Raw genomic sequence first — 17,323 nt, 5'->3', positions numbered from 1 at the left:
TTAGAAAGACACTGGTCATTTTTACAGGGAACCATACAGAAAAAAAAAGGGGTAAAAAAAGTGAATATCCATCCTAATAGTATTAACTAAAATAAAACCAACACGTCCGTAGGGTCTTGTTGAAGCATGGAATTGAAGACCCTAAAGGGGAAACACAGATGAAGATAGCACTGCACTGCTTAGTCCTAATATCAGATTTGCAAATATACGGGTCGCATGCTTGAAGTGTGACTTTATATATGTGAACGTAAAAAATATGGCTTAAATTTTCTTCCTCCTCTACTTCCATAGCTCTATTTTTCTCATAATGGCATGTTTTTAATTTTTTTTTTAATGTTTATTTATTTTTGATACAGAGAGAGACAGAGCATGAATGGGGGAGGGCCAGAGAGAGGGAGACACAGAATCTGAAACAGGCTCCAGGCTCCGAGCTGTCAGCACAGAGCCCGACGCGGGGCTCAAACTCACGGACCGCTAGATCATGACCTGAGCCGAAGTCGGCCGCTTAACCGACTGAGCCACCCAGGCGCCCCAGTGGCATAAGTTTTTAACCACAACTTGTTTTACTACTAAGTGTATATGGGAGACTGATGAAGGAAAGGGATGACAGGACACAGGTGGGTAACAATAAACGATGTTTTCACTGTAATCTAAACGTAAGTGTACCCAATTATGCCAGGCTCTGTAGTGCTTGTATACAGTTGTTAGGAAAAGTAAGAAAAGGAAGGTGCATGGAATTTGCATGTTTTCTTTTATGTGAGATCCTTAAATGTATAACGTTCACAGTGAATTTTAGCTTTTCGCATCATTTCCAAGACACTTATCTGTAAGAGTCTTCCAAGAGACTTCATACACTGGTTACTTGGTTATGTCTTTATAGTTCCACATTCTGTGGTGTCATTTTAGGTCTCTGTTTTGTTTTGTTTTTTACTTTTCTGTGCAGTTGCTTCATTTAACCTTGGGGGTGCAACCCTCACTCTGTATGGTCTGTTACTGGTTGGTCTTTGCAAAATTTTTCCATCAGATTTGCTACTGTAACTCAGGACAGGCTGACTGCTATGATAAATAACCCAAATCTCACACTTAAATGAAGCTAGATTTCTCACTCCTGTCACAGTCAGTGCAGGTTAGTGGGAGAGGGGCAGGGAGTTCATTTTTCACATCAGGAAGTCCTGCAGCAACTCATGTCTTGCCATCTGGTGCCTCTGCCGTCTCCTGCACTGTCAAGGCTGTTCTCTGAATCTTCTGCATCAGGAAGAACTTGAGAACAAGGAGAATTGATTTTAACCATCTCAGGCAGGAAGCGATACAAATCATTGCCCTCCTAACCCATTCATGAGAACTAGTCACTTGGCTCCTCTTGGATGCCAGGGAGTCTGGGAAATGTAGTCTGGCCCCAGGCCCAGAGAAGTGGTCGATGCAGAATCTGCTGAAGTGATCACCCTGATGTTTTATTTTTTCTGTGGCCTTTGAATATTCCTTAATATATGCATCATATATTGCGAAACTGTCCAACTTATGTGCCTTTGGGAAACTATAAATAAATACAATTGCTGAAGTGTATTAAAGCTTTAATCTTCATATTCTATATAGATTATCATGATACCCCTCTAGCCATAATCATTAAAATTAAGATTCCATTCAAGTTGTAATGTTTTCCCCCAAATCCATGGGGTTTTGTTTTTGTTTTTGTTTTCATTTTTTTTTTTTTGCTACAAGCAATATTATCCAGAGACTTACTTTTTTGGTAATTTCATCCCTCAAATTTTGTATATGTATTACATGATGTTTTATTCTTTTTTGAAAAAGAGCATGAATCACAAAATTACTATATTTGGCTTTTGGTAGAGAGAATGTCCTTGGGACTCTTAATCATATCTTTAAAAAGAGTCAAGATGTTCTCCTTAATCTCTTGTTTGTCTTTTCATAAGGAAAACAAAATCACTTTGAAATTGGAAAGTGATTTCTTTTTTTCCCTATGCTGATGATAACATCCAAAGATCAAAAAAGAGGAGAAAGCTTTTCTGCATTTCCTAATATGAGTTGCTTTTAACCTAATGTAGCTCTTGCACATTTAGACCTAGAATGTGGGCTATCACCTCATGACACAAAAGGCCAAATTAAACTAGAGGAAAGAATGAATACCTAAGAGGAGTATGTGGGTCCAGATAAGAGGAGAAGGTAGGAGATCATGTTAAACAGAAAGCAGAATAGGTAGACAGAAATGTGTGCTCTGTAATGATGTGAAAATCTCAGGAAGTTTCCTGGAAAAAAAAAGGAAGCGATTTTTATAAGATTTTTGATTACATGATAAAGATCAAAATGACAAACCTAATCAATTTTATTTAGTTTTTAAAACAGTCATATATCGAAAGATTATTTTGAGTAAACCATAGATTGACAGAGAAGGGTAAAGAAAAGTAACAACATAGTGTGTGTGGAAAATAAAACGTGAGGGAAACAAGTACAAAACCAAGTTTTCATGAGTGAATCCACAAATGTAGCCATGGGATACCAAACTAACGGTTGTCAGTGTTAAGTTCATACTAAATGTGATATTTTCCAAATGTAGGAAATTTAGTTATGTAATTAGGAATGACAGCTAGAGACTGAACTAATTAAGCAGCAACTCAGTACGCAATTTACTTCATTAAAGGTTTGCAGTTTTATATCTGCAACAAAATTATTCAGTACCTATTTTAAATAATAAAGGATGAAAATCAAGTCTAATTGGCATTTTAATAGAAAGCATATCAATTAAAATTATCTACAAAGAAAGACTCCTCCTAAAACAATTACTGTTTGAAGTCGAACAGATCTATTTGTTGTCAACTTGAAAGAACAAAATGGAACTGAGTTTGATAGCAACATAAGGTGTGGGAAATTCAACATAGGCACTCAATCTTTATCAGCTAATTACATAGCACATTTGTATTAATTAACTGGTAGTGTTATCAATGTTATGACTAATTTATTTCATTAATTTTATAAGCTAGTGCTTTTGCCATGTACCGTGTTATTCCCCAACCCTTTTCTGTTGGCTCATTCCATGAAATGAGAAAATGCATTATATATGGAATTAAATAATCTAGTTCAAAATCATGGTTCTCCTTATTAGTTGTGTGACTTTAAGAACTTGTTCATCTGATCCTCAGTTGTGCTGATATGTAAAGCAAGGCTATTAGTTTTTATAGTTTTATGAAAATTCAAAGGGATACTGTATTTGGAAGCTTTTACATAGCATTCGACCCACAGTAAGCTATATGTAAAGGTAAGCTATTGCAGCTTTTTTCTTTTTATTGTTATTATTACTACTATTATTGCTCTGTTCTCAGGTCCTTCTAGATGTTTGAAAGTATAAAGTTAGTATTCGAGATTAGTATTCAATTTAGTGTGCAACAAAGCCAGACTGTGAATGCAAAATAAAAACGAAATGCTAAAGTAACAGTAGTTGTAAGCTAGAGCTGAAGTATTAGTTTCTGATCCCACCTTTCTGACTGATGTCTTCTTTTTTTAAGATGTATTTATTTATTTTGAGAGAGAGAGAGCGCAAGCGACGAGCACGAGCAGGGGAGGGGCACAGAGAGAGGGAGAGAGAATCCCAAGCAGGCTCTGCGCATGGAGTCTGATGCGAGGCATGATCTCATGAGCCATGAGATTGGGACCTGAGCCAAAAACAAGCATCAAATGCTTAACCAACCGAGCTACCCAGGTGTCCCTCTGATTGCTTTCATAATAGAACAAAACTCAGTTTCAATGTGTGGGTTCTCACTTAGGGCATGTATAAAAGATGCATTACAGAATCTTTCATATCTTTAAGTAAAACATCGTTGCTACACCCAAGATATTGTCTTACCTCCACTGTTTTCTATTTTCCATGCCTTGATTTGCCAAGACCCTGGTGAAAATTCACCTTTTTTTGATGAGTCTTGCTAAATTTCAATCATATCATTAACAGTTAGTGATTAGTTTTCATATTATTTATTTCCCTGGCTTGTGAATTTTTCTTTCCTTACTTTTTCATTTTGGCATAATTTGACAACAATTTAAAGGATGCTGTATTGCTGTGTAATCCAGTGTTGTATACACAGTGGTTCCTCCCCATATGTCATAGACCGACAACCAGGTCCATGGTTTAAGTTGAAAGATTCATCTACAGACTTACTATAATATTGAAATCCAACTTTAGAGCTTCCATTACCAGATAATTCCGGGAGACTCCTGTCATATTTGCAGCTGAGAGAGGAAGACATCAATTGCTCATTACCTACTTCTATCTTTGCTCCAATTAGTTTAGAAGAAACTTTTAAAATGATATCTGGAGTTAAAAATCGTGTCATAGAGAATTGGTTGTACATACTTCTTGTGATGGCAATATACAGAAATGATAAATTCAAAATAGTAACTAGGGGTGGAGGTAGAATCAAAAAGCTAAGTTAGGTCACCTCATACTGTAAAGGAGAAATCATTTTCATCAGGCCATGGGATCATGTTTTAGTAATCATTGAGATTGTACCCTGTACACTCTTTTGTTGTTGCTGTTGTTTATTTATTTATTTTGAGAGAGAGAGAGACAGAGAGAGAATGATGGTGAGTGGAGGAGTGGCAGAGAGAGAGGGAGAGAGAATCCCACGCAGGCTCTGGGCTGTCGGGGCAGAGCCCCACATGGGGCTGAAACTCACAAACCGTGAGATTACTACCTGCTGAGCCAAAACTGAGAGTTGGATGCTCAACCACTTGAGCCACCCAGGCACCCCCGTGTATTGTTAAATGTATCTTCCATTTTGATTATTTGGGAGCTCCTTGATAGAGAAAATATTTATTTATTTGTTAATTCTTCAAAGAGCTATTGAATGCATACCACATACCAGTTACAGTCTTTCAGCCTCCAACAAAGAGTTCAGTGCAGTCTCTCAGGAGACGTAGGGACAGTCATTTCCTGAAATATGTTTCAGTCAATAGAGGAAGCAAGGAATCTGGCGGGGGGGGCGGGGGGGGGAGTATCAAACATGGAGGTCTCTGTTTTAACTAAATCCACACAAGATATTTGTACCTTTGGGGAGGTGCCTGGGTGGCTCAGTCGGTGGAGCGTCCCACTTCGGCTCAGGTCATGATCTCGCAGTCCGTGAGTTCAAGCCCCGTGTCGGGCTCTGGGCTGACAGCTCAGAGCCTGGACCGTGCTGCAGATTCTGTGTCTCTCTCTCTCTCTGCCCCTCCCCCGCTCATGCTCTGTCTCTCTCACTCTCAAAAATGAATAAATGTTAAAAAAAATAAATTAAAAAAAAAGATATTTGTACCTTTGCTTTACTATCTATACAAATAGAAATAAAGCCTACCTCACACAATAAATCTAAATACGATTATTAGTGATAATGGTTCGAGTAAGTACTTTGTGAATCCATACCAAAGAAGCTGAGGGTTCAGGAAGTACTAGAAAGCAATGTGTGCAGCATTCAATAGATACCAATTCCACCAAACGGCTCATTCTCCTCCATAAACCTCAGCGGATAGTAGGAAATTTTTCCTCATCTATAGCCACCATCTATATCACCTGGAATTGGAGAGTGTATTAGTTTGTTAAGGCTGTCATAACAAATACCACAGGTTGAGAGAGAACATATTTTCTCACGAATCTGGAGACTAGAAATCGGAAAACGAGGTGTCGGCAGGGTTGATTTTTTCTGAGGCCTCTCTCCTTGGCTTGTGGATAGCTATCTTCTGCCTCTGTCTTCAAATCATCTTCCTTCTCTGTGTGTCCTAATCTCTTCTTATAAGGATACAATCATATTGGATTAGGGCCCACCTATATGACCCCATTTTAACTTAACCACCTCTTTAAAGGCCCTATCTCCAAATACAGTCACATTCTGAGGTCCTGGGGTTAGGGCTTCACCATATGAATTTGGAAGGATACAATTCAGGCCACAATAGGAAGAAAAACATTGGATTTTTCTCTTATATATTTTTCAAGTGTCTGAATGAAACATTTCTCTTGTCTCGAATCTTTTTACCTTTGTCTGCAGTATAAAATAATAAAGCACTAAAAACCAACCTTTAAAAAAAATCTATATGTCATGCCCCTCTTCCTCAGTCATTGGGGGTGATTATTAGGTAATGTGGTAAGAGAGGTGACATATTACCCAGAGTTAGAAAGAGAGTTATTCCTTTCCTCATCTGGAGCAACCTAATTCTGTCAACGGAGCCATATACATTGGCAAAATATGGGAGTGCATGTGAATCAAATAAGAAAATCAATGCAATTTTTTTTATCCTGAGTATGGCTTCGACTATTAATGTTTCAGAAATATATTATTTGCCTTTTCATCAATTCACACTTGTCTTTGTCCCTGAATAATTTATACATATAAAAGGATAAGAGTGTAGCTATTTTCCTAAAGCTGTGTTGTCCAAGTGTGTACCACAGGTACAAAATGTTTCCTTTTTTCTCCTCCTGTTGTTTCAACGCTACTTAATGACTAAAAACTGAATACCAAGGACAATCATGAGCACTTAAGGCCCAATTCATAAAAAAATGATGCAAGCCATTTATGCACAAATGTTGCTACTTTCATATGGAAACAAGGTACATAAAGAATTCTCTTTTGTGATTCATAAACCCTCTTTAAGGTAATTTTGTTGCTCAGTTTTGTACCTCAGGAGAGCAAAACTCCAAAAGAGAGAAGTAGGAAAGAAAAGAAAATCTACAGATACACTTATGGTCCTATTTGCATAAAAAACCACAGCAAGCCTTTTATGCAATATTAATTAAACATATATTAGACAGTGGTGTGTGAATTGTATAGTCATTACCCACTTTAGTTAAGAATATAAAATATCCTTGAATATATCCAAGAATATAAAATAGAAAACATTTTAAAACATACACAAATACCTCTCTGTCTCTCTCTCTCTCTTTGTCTCTCTCTCTCTCTCTCTCTCTTTCTCGTTCACGCAGGCCCAGAACCTTTATCATTCTGGGTCAATTTGCCTACATACATCCCAAGAGGATAAAGTGGTGGTATAAATACTCAGAGTCCATGTCCAGTCTTTTTATTGTCTGCCCTGGAAAGTTAGAAGCAGAAAAAATTCCCCACAATTTGCTTAGAATATGTCTAAGTACAAAGGTTATTGAGTCTTTTGTTTGCTTTCTGTGCATTTTAACACTTTAGACGCATTCAAGGAGATTAGAAACTGAAGTGATCTGACTAACAGAAAGGATTTTCCATGTCGGACGTGAATACATTATTACTACCATGACTAGATTCAATATTATTAGTCAAGGGCCTGAAAAACAAGGTCAACATAATTCTAATCTCTTCCAATTTGAAATAAATGAGAACTTTTTGTGAGTCCATTCATTGTGGCCAGTGACACCATTTACTGACATTTCGACTCAACATTCTTCACGGCTCTAGAATAACAAAATACACACCATGTCCTGTGGCAATTGTATAAATAAAAATTATGAGGAAAACTTGAAAACCATAGAGGAAATACAATACATTTTAGGCATCATGTGGCTAGTATGCTTCTCCACCCGTGCTCCAACTACCCGCATACATACTCCCAGATCCATTCTCTGCCTGCTACACTCTTGTTCTGCTACACTCTTGTGCCCATGGAGGCGAACCTTGACGGTTAGCTTCCAGTTAGGTTCAGCCAATGGGAAATACTGGTAAACAAGGAGTCACCAGAGGAAAAGGGGGATGGGATCTTTCTTCCCTGCTTCCTCCCTGCTTCAGTACTGTGACTCTAGCTCTGGTCACTCAGTGAGAACAACTTGTGTTGGATGGTACTCCTTAATGGCTTCACTCTCACTGGGCTCTGGGAATCCCCCTTGTCTCCTTAGCCCTAGAGAGAGGTCAGCTTCTTTCTGCTGCCAACCTGGGAGTGCCTCCTTGTTGGCACATTTGTAGGTGCTCCTTTCTTAAATTTTTTTTTTTTTTTGTGGGAGTAAATTCTGGAATTCTGTTTCGTGGGAATTTAACTGATAGACATCCAGGATGTTGTATTTCTAATTAATTTCTGTTTCTGTATGACTAGTATATGATTGGTGTGTGCAATCGCCCTGTTATTTTAATTTCATATGGCTTATCCTATCAGTTTCAGCTTGAACCTGTCAGAGGCTCTCATTCTGCAGCACTTCAGCCACAATGACATAGTACTTGTTAGAGTCCATCCATCTCTGAGGAAGCAGTGAATAGAATTTGATTATGATGTTATGTAATATACTGTACTCGATGATGGATTAACCATCAATTTATTCAGTTAACAAAATCTTATTGATTGACTAATTTGTAAAGCACTTTTTGGAAGAGTGGGTGAATAAGATACTTAGAGATCTATCAGTACTATTATTAATAATAGTAATGATAACATCAACCACCACTATGGTAAGAACCAGAATGAACACCTAAAGAATGTGTTCTTTGTGCTGGGCACTTTGCTTTTATCTCGTTAAACATAGCATATCAATACAAGGTAAGTAGTACGGTATTATTTTCAACACTTTACAATGAAGTAATTAGAACTTAAGGAAGTTATAAAAGTTTCCCGAGGTCACTTAGCAGGTAACTAGTAAAATTGGTATTTGTTCCCACAATAGTTTTGATTCTAAAATCAAGCTCTTAACCACCATACCCTTATGGCTCTACTTAAAACAAAAACAAAAACAAAAAAAAACCCTTAATCGTTTTTGAGAAATTCTTTGAATGTTATGTATCTTATTTTCAATGAGGGTTTTTTCCTTAATAACTTCTAAGAGTGATGTATTTTAAGGCTAGTAAGTCATTGCTATATCTATGGTAAATGTCAGTTCCAGGTTTTTTTGGTAATTATATTATGAATTTTTTTCACACGGTTATTTCCTTCTTTTGTGCCAGAAAATTTTTTACCTATTCAAAAATTCCTTAAATATTAACCTGTATTTCTATACTTTGTATTTTTTCATTCGATTATTTTATTTCTGTGGAAATGATTTGCCTGTGTAGTAAAAGTAGATATTTAACTAGATTTTTTTTTCCAAATTGTCAAAATTTCTCAACTTGCAATTAAATAACCATTCAGTTTCTTTTATAAAAGACCATTTTACTCTAAAGTGAATGTGTTATCCCCTGAAGACACTGTTCTCCTGAAGTGTGTTAAGTGATGAATGTTTTCTTCTCAAACATCTCAGGTGGTATACATATCCTTGATCCTTATTACTGCTTTCAGACATTCTCTTCTCCCCATAAAGTCTTCCAACCTGAATCTTATGTCATCAGTCCACTTCACCCATAATCCTTTCTTTTGCAAACACCTACAGAATTCTGATTTTCCAGAATTAACTGCTTGAAGGTTTAACACTGGCCTCGCTGTCATTCTCTCCAGTACTACTCCTGTCATAATTCTTGCTGATTCTAGTAACCATATTCATCTAACACTATAGCCCTCAGTTCCCTAATCTCTACTTGGCCGTCAATTTTGCGCTCAATCCTGCTTCAGCTACCTATTCCCATGAAGTTTTCTAAAACTAATTGCCAATAATTGCAATTCCTGTATAATCTCAATTTTAAGGATCCTACTGTGCCATTATCAGCAACTATCTTGATAGCTCCTATCTTTAATTATTCTGCCTCCAAAAGCACTTTGACACAAAACCTACAGTCCATGAAACCCACTGCCCCACACTTCTCCCATGTCTCAACTCCATTCTAATGCAGTTCAAATAGCAAGGTTAATCTTTAAAATTATTTCCTTGCCCTCACCCTCAACTCTTGCCTGTTTTTTCCTTTTGTCCTTCCACTCAGCTAACCCACAGTTTTGTACTTGCTCCATTCACACTTGAATTCTCACACTCGAATATGGCTGGAGATAAAAAACAAACAAACATGCTATTGGTTAGCTTAAACTCATGGTAACGAAACTGAAAGTAGCCATCATGCTGTGTGGAAATCAATCAATATTTCCCAGTCCATGCACACTCTCATGTGCCTAGCCAATAATTTCTACCTGATCTTCCTTCTTTATTTTTTTTTTAAATTTTTTTTTTTTTAGCATTTTATTTATTTTTGAGACAGAGAGAGAGACAGCATGAACAGGGGAGGGTCAGAGAAAGAGGGAGACACAGAATCCGAAACAGGCTCCAGTCTCTGAGCTGTCAGCACAGAGCCCGACGCGGGGCTCGAACCTACGGACCGCGAGATCATGACCTGAGCCGAAGTCGGACGCTCAACCGACTGAGCCACCCAGGCGCCCCTGATCTTCCTTCTTTAAATCTCCAAAAACTTCTCCTCCATTCTCCTGCTCAGCTCTTTACCTTGCTTCTCAACTCATTTAACAAATGGAATTAATTAGAAGTTAATTTTTACCTGCTTCCATTACTATTTATCTGCTCACTTGTGTCTGTGCCTTCTTTTCTATTATCAAGGATGAATTTTCCATGAGCCTAGCAAAAGCCAAGCCCACCATTAAATCTTATCCTTTCTTGCTTCTTAAGGACCTTGCTCTAGAAATTTTCCTCTCTTTCTTGCATAATCATTTTCCTCTTTTTACTGAAAATTCGCACTCACACCTACAAAGTTGCTGTTGTTTATCTCATAATAAAAACAAACACTAAAAGGTATCTTCTCATGACTCTATTTTCTTTCTCTAGTTACAGCCTATTCTTGCCTTTCCTCTATTTATTTATTTTTTTAAATATAATTTATGGTCAAGTTAGCTAACATACATTGTGTACAGTGTGCTCTTGGCTTTTAGAGTATATTCCCAGGATTCATCACTTACATACAACATCCAGTGCTCATCCCAACAAGTGCCCTTCTCAATGTCCATCACCCATTTTTCCCTCTCCCCCGTTCCCCCATCAACCCTCAATTGTTCTCTGTATTTAAGAGTTTCTTACGGTTTGCCTCCCTCTCTGTTTGAAACTATTTTTTTCCCTTCCCTTCCCCTGTAGCCTTCTGTTAAGCTTCTCAAATTCCACATATGAGTGAAAACATAGGATATCTTTCTCTGACTGACTTGTTTCACTTAGCATAATAACCTCCAGTTCCATCCACATTGTTGCAAATGGCAAGATTTTATTCTTTCTCATTGGCAAGTAGTATTCCATTGTATATATAAAGCACATCTTCTTTATCCATTCATCAGTTGATGGACATTTGGATTCTTTGCACAATTTGTCTTGCCTTTTCTTTCAAACAAAATTTATTTAAAAAAAACATCTAGGGGCGCCTGGGTGGCTCAGTCCGTTGAGCGTCCGACTTTAGCTCAGGTCACGATCTCACGGTTCGTGAGTTCAAGCCCCGCGTTGGGCTCTGTGCTGACAGCTCAGAGCCTGGAGCCTGCTTCCGATTCTGTGTCTCCCTCTCTCTCTGCCCCTCCCCCATTCATGCTCTGTCTCTCTCTGTGTCAAAAATAAATAAACATTAAAAAAATTTAAAAAAAATTATAAAAAAAATAAAAAAAATCTATATTCATTCTTTTCAACTTATCTACCCCTATTCTTTTTTGAGCCTACTCCACTCATACTTTTCCCCTACCACAGTATTCCAGCAGCTTTTATCAATAACACTAATGATTGCTGCATTGTTAAATCCATGGAGATTTTTTTGTCCTTCCCTTCCTTGAATATCAAAGCACTTAATTCAGCAGACCACTCAGGGTGCTTCACACTTCTAGACATTCTCTTTTATGCCTTCATGTGCTCCTTTACCATTTCTTTCTCAACTTTTAGTCCTCTAAATATTAAGAGACCCTCAGATCTCAGTCTATTGATGCATTTTTTTCTTTCTCTAAATTTAGCTTTAAATGCCATCTCTACACTGATGTATTACAAATAAAATTTTGAGTCTGGTTATTTCTCTTAGACCCCAAGTCTGGATAGTTGCATCTCTAACTGCCTTCAAGACATCTCTGTGTACATATCCAGTAATAACTCATCTTAAATACAGAATTTACATTCTTATCATTCCCCAATATAATTACTCCAGAGGCTTCCCCGGTTGCTATTGTATGCTAGTCCCTGACCAAAGTATTTTGGAAGTATTGACCAATTCTAATCTCATAACAACTCTATGGTATAAGTATGATTATGCCCCAGTTTTACAGATGAAGAAACTGGGGCATTAAGAAATAAATGATTTACCCAAGGCCATACTAGTGATTGAGCTAGAAATACAATTGCTGATAGTCTGCAGCTTAACCACTGGATGGTGAGCTTAACCACTGCCGGGGTTTCTGGCCTTTAAACCTGGGACTCCTCTTTCACTCACTCTATCCCTTCATGTGAAATCTTTTCGCAAATATTGCTAGCTCTACTTTGAAATTTCTGCATATACCCAGAATCTGACCATTTTGTCAACACTTTCCCCCTTAGTGACAAGGTAACATAATTACAGCCCTGCCTAAGCTTCATGTTGGACATGCTCTACTCCCTCGCTCTGGTCCACCTACACCGGTCTTATTTTCTTTTTCAACACTCCAGACATGTTCACATCTCAGGACTTTTGTTACATTCACCATTCTCAGATACTCTCGTGGCAAATTCTCTCAATACTTTCAGATGTTTCTCAAAATTCACCTTTTCCAAAGCTTTCTCTGGCAATGTATTCAACATCTCTGCCCCCCACAATACTCGTCTTTTATTCCTGCTTTATTTTTCTCCATAGCTTACTAAATGATGTCCTTTACTAAAAATCTTGTTTGTAGGCTGTCTTCCTCCGCTAAAATGTAAACCACAAGAGAGCATTTTCAGCTTGGTTCAGTAGTGTATTCTCAGCTCTTATAAGGGTGCCTAGTACATTGTAGGTTCAACATCAGTATTTCTTGAAAATATGACACCTAGACTTTCCTATTGGTATTTTTTTCTTCTAGTATATTTTAAATTCTTTCTTGCAAGAGGGCATGTTTCAAGAAAAATTAGCATCTTGGATAGTGACACACAGGTTTAATTTGTAAATTTATAATGTAGTTCAATATATTATAAGTCCTCTTCATGGTACTGAACATAACTAAGGCTTTCTCTTCTGAGACCCCAGATGCTACTGCTTTTATTGCGGTCGTAAATGCTCCATGACCTCCTGTCTTCAAAAATCTAGTCTCACAACATCTTTTAAATTCTACTATTTTAATTAATTCCCCATTAATTCTCCCAAGAATTCTCTACCCATTTTCACATGATTTGTTTACCCCAAACCATTTAAACTTGGTATTTATTCCTAGCATTCTACCAAGACTTCCCTTTTTAATAACTCTGAATGACTTCCAGGCTACCATTTGTAATGGACTGTTTTAATTTCTAATCTAACTTGATAATTCAGCAATATTCCTCAGAACTGGTCCCTGTCTTCGTTCTGAAACATTCTCAACTCTTAGCTTCTGGGAGGCCATTCATGTGTTTCTGGTTTTCCTCCTATCTCATGGGTTCTCCATTCTTGGGCTCTTTTTCTGGCTTATCTTTCTCTCTTCCCCATAGCACTGCTCAGGATTGAATAATTGGTGCTCTTTTTTTTCTTAATTGCATTATACATGTAGGAGAAAAAGACTACTCCTGTGAATTCAAATACTAATTATTCTTATTAATTCTGAAGTTTATATTTCAGACTGAATTGCCAAAATATATCTAATTGCTTACTCTACTCTCCAATTACATATTTCCAAATATCCCAAGAACAGCACATCCAAAACTGAATTGATTTTTTTCACCTCTCAAAAATTTTCCTCCAATGCTCCTCATTTCATCCAGTGGAGCCACTCTCTCATAGTCAAGGCACAATAATGGGAGTCATTCTTATTAATTCCTTCTCTTTCACTAAGCAACTACAATTCCCAATTCCTATAGATTCTATTATCTAAATGTTTTTTAAATATCCACTTTTTTTCAGTTTCCACTGCCAATCTCTAGTCGAAATTCCTGTCATTTTTCTCTTTAACAAATGGAAGAACATCCTAATTGATCTCTGCCTCCGGCTGTGTGCCTCTCAATGAATTCTTCATACAGCATTCAGAGTAGTCATTTTAAAAATTAAAAATCTGTCCATGCCATTTCTGTTTCAAATTCTTCAATGCGCCCCATTGCTTTATATTTGTTCTTTATGCTCTCTAGAATACTTGTGCTGCTACCGTAAGTATACATTTATAACTAACATTTTAATTTTGTGATTTTCACACATGACTTCCATGTATTTCTTTTTAGAACCATATCTGTTTTGTTGCTTTCAAAATATAAGATTTTTCTCAAGAAATTTAAAAACAATATTACTGTTACAAAGGAAACCAATAAAATTATATTCATTTAATTTTCAATGATTTTTCCAAATTTTAAAGGTATTTTTATTGATTTTATAGATTTCTTTATATATAATAATCTTATTTGGGGGCACAATTTAAAAAATTAATTAGTGACAAGTTTTGAATGCTTTGGTCTTTGAATACTTGTTTTTCAATGCAACATTCAAGTCAATATCACCTTTACAAAGCAAAAATGAGGAAAAGAGCAGAAAAGCAATTAATGTCAATTTAATAAATTCTTTTTTTTAATGTTTATTTCTTTTTGAGAGAGAAAAAGACAGCATGAGTGGGGGAGGGGAAGAGAGAGAGACACACACAACATCCAAAGCAGGCTCCATTTAAGTTGTCAGCACGGAGCCTGGCCCCGGGGTTCGAACACATGAGCCTTAAGATCATTACCTAGCTGAAGTCAGATGCTTAACCGACTGAGTCACCCAGGTGCTCCTCAATTTAACAAATTCTTAATCACAGTTAAAAACTTTATTTTAATTAATCTTTTTCTTTTAGAGAGAGAGAGAAAGAGAGAGAGAGAGAGAGAGAGCATGAATGGGAGAGAGGTGTAGAGGGAGAGAAAGAGAGAGAATTTTTAGCACACACAGGGTTTGATCCCACCATAGTGAAATCATAACCTGAGCTGAAATCAAGAGTCTGACACTCAACCGACTGGGCCACCTAGCCCTTCCACCCCCACAATTTAAAACTTTAGGTAGTAGAATAGGAGTACACACAGACCAAACAAATACGTTTTGGTCTTTTAAATCTCACAGTTAATATTAATATGTGACTTTATATTTTGTCCACTGCTTGAGGCAAGTACAGATATTAGAAACATTGAAAGGGATATATAGCCATCTAGCTAAGTCCTGAGTCCCCTGCATTCTTTCGTTTTTAATCCTCCTCCTTGTTTGCATCTTTTGGTTCAGATTATGGCATTGATTTTACCTTCCTGACAATATTAAATAATAATGATAAGTACTATTGTGGACCAATTATTTATCTCACTGTGACAAGTTGAAGTGGATCAAAATAAAAACAACCTTCATTGTTTGTTTACAAAGATATTTTAAATATATACATGATATGTAAGGATTTTGCTTTGTTTTATTTTGTGTTTTAAAATCAGAGATGTCAATAAATTTATCAAATGCCTTCAGGCAGCTTGAGGTGATATTGCTTTTCTACTCTCTGCTTGAAATACTGTATTCCGGTAATATGTTTCCTAGTATCACACTAGTTTTGAACTCCAGGGAAAGCACTGCTCGTCCTTGGTTTGTTGATTACATACTTTAGGTTTTGTATCTATTTACAAGTAAAATAGATCTTTCATTTTCTTTTTTTGGTATTTCTTGTAGGTTTTAGCCCATGGATTTTAGTAACTTTATAAAGTGGATCATTATTTCTTTCCATATGTATTTGTGTTCTGAAATATAATACTAATTCAACAAATAAAGTCTGAGAACTTGCTGTGTTTCCAACATATTCCGACATGTAGGCACTGATGAATATAGTGCATGACTTAACAGAAATAAGTATTTCTTTAAAAAATTTTTAAAATGCTCCAAAAAAACCTATCTGGATGCAGAAACTGTTTTTTTTTTTAAATTTTTTTTTTTTTTTTAACGTTTATTTATTTTTGAGACAGAGAGAGACAGAGCATGAACGGGGGAGGGTCAGAGAGAGAGGGAGACACAGAATCGGAAGCAGGCTCCAGGCTCTGAGCCATCAGCCCAGAGCCCGACGCGGGGCTCGAACTCACGGACCATGAGATCGTGACCTGAGCTGAAGTCGGAGGCTTAACCGACTGAGCCACCCAGGCGCCCCGCAGAAACTGTTTTAAGTGTTTCCTTTTTCTTAGTACTGAATATATTTTTCAATGACTGTCATAGTTTCAGAGACTCCTAAAGCTTTCTGCAATTTCTAATTCAATGGTACAAACTTCAAGATTTCTTAAATACTTTTAAGGTAATTCAAATTTGTTCTATATAATATTGTTTAATAAATTTAATCACTTTCAAATATATTGTTACATCCTTTTGTGCTTTTATAATATTTTAAAATTATGTGTTCTCTCTAAATTAATTACTTTAATCTATTTAATTTAAAATGTAATTTGATTTTTAATTAAATTTGCTGAAGTTTTGTCAATTTAAACTTCTTTAAATTACAAAATAAGTTTTGAATCAGCTCTTGAAAGTACATAACGGTTCCACTGTTTTTCTGTGTTATGATCATTATTTGCTGTTTTCATTTGTACCATTTTCTTCCTTTTATTTTATCTAACTTTGATTCATTTGTACAGAGAGAGATTGTAATAGAGGCATGAAGATTGATTCTATGGATTATTTTTACAAAATTCAAATCTTATAACTAAAGCATGACTGAATTAAAGATTTTTTTTAAAAGTGTGAACACTTAGGAAAGTTAAAAAGCTAACTCAAACTATTAACTGCATTATAATATGATTATACTGTTATTTTGCCTCTAACCAAAGATAACCTAACATAGAACCTATGGACATAATGTAGAACATTTAGGTTAAAAAAATACAAATTTCTCAATATGTAAAGTTCAAATTGTAGGTCCAATTGATATACTATCTGCTATATTTTCCAGCTCTGATATTTTCCATCCACACATTGAAGCCACACATGACAAATTAGAGGGACAGCATTTAGTTCTGCGGTGCCAAAAGCTTTGTGTATCTGAATTCTCTCCAACTGACGCTGAAGACTCAAAAGTAGAATTTTGTGCTAGTCACTGATATTGTGATGAATAGCCTGCATATTAGTTTTATTAACTATGAAAACTTTGACACTAGCAAATGGTAATGAATATAGCACATGTCTAATTGATTCTCCACCAACCGTAGGAATCTTTTATTTAAAGCAATTAAGAAATTGTGCTTTGACAGGTTTCAGATTTCATCCATCTGCTTACATATGATTTTCTGGATGGATATATGAATATTAATAGCAACTCTGTAAACAGGTGCTACGACTCTTCTCTTTGTGAAACAATTTTGTCACAGGTGCATAGCCCTGGTCAGTAATGA

The sequence above is a fragment of the Panthera pardus genome, unplaced genomic scaffold (genome assembly GCF_024362965.1).
Source record: "Panthera pardus isolate Hobbes unplaced genomic scaffold, ASM2436296v1 HiC_scaffold_2, whole genome shotgun sequence".
In the NCBI taxonomy this organism is placed as follows: domain Eukaryota; kingdom Metazoa; phylum Chordata; class Mammalia; order Carnivora; family Felidae; genus Panthera; species Panthera pardus.
Note: the sequence above shows the minus strand (reverse complement) of the source record.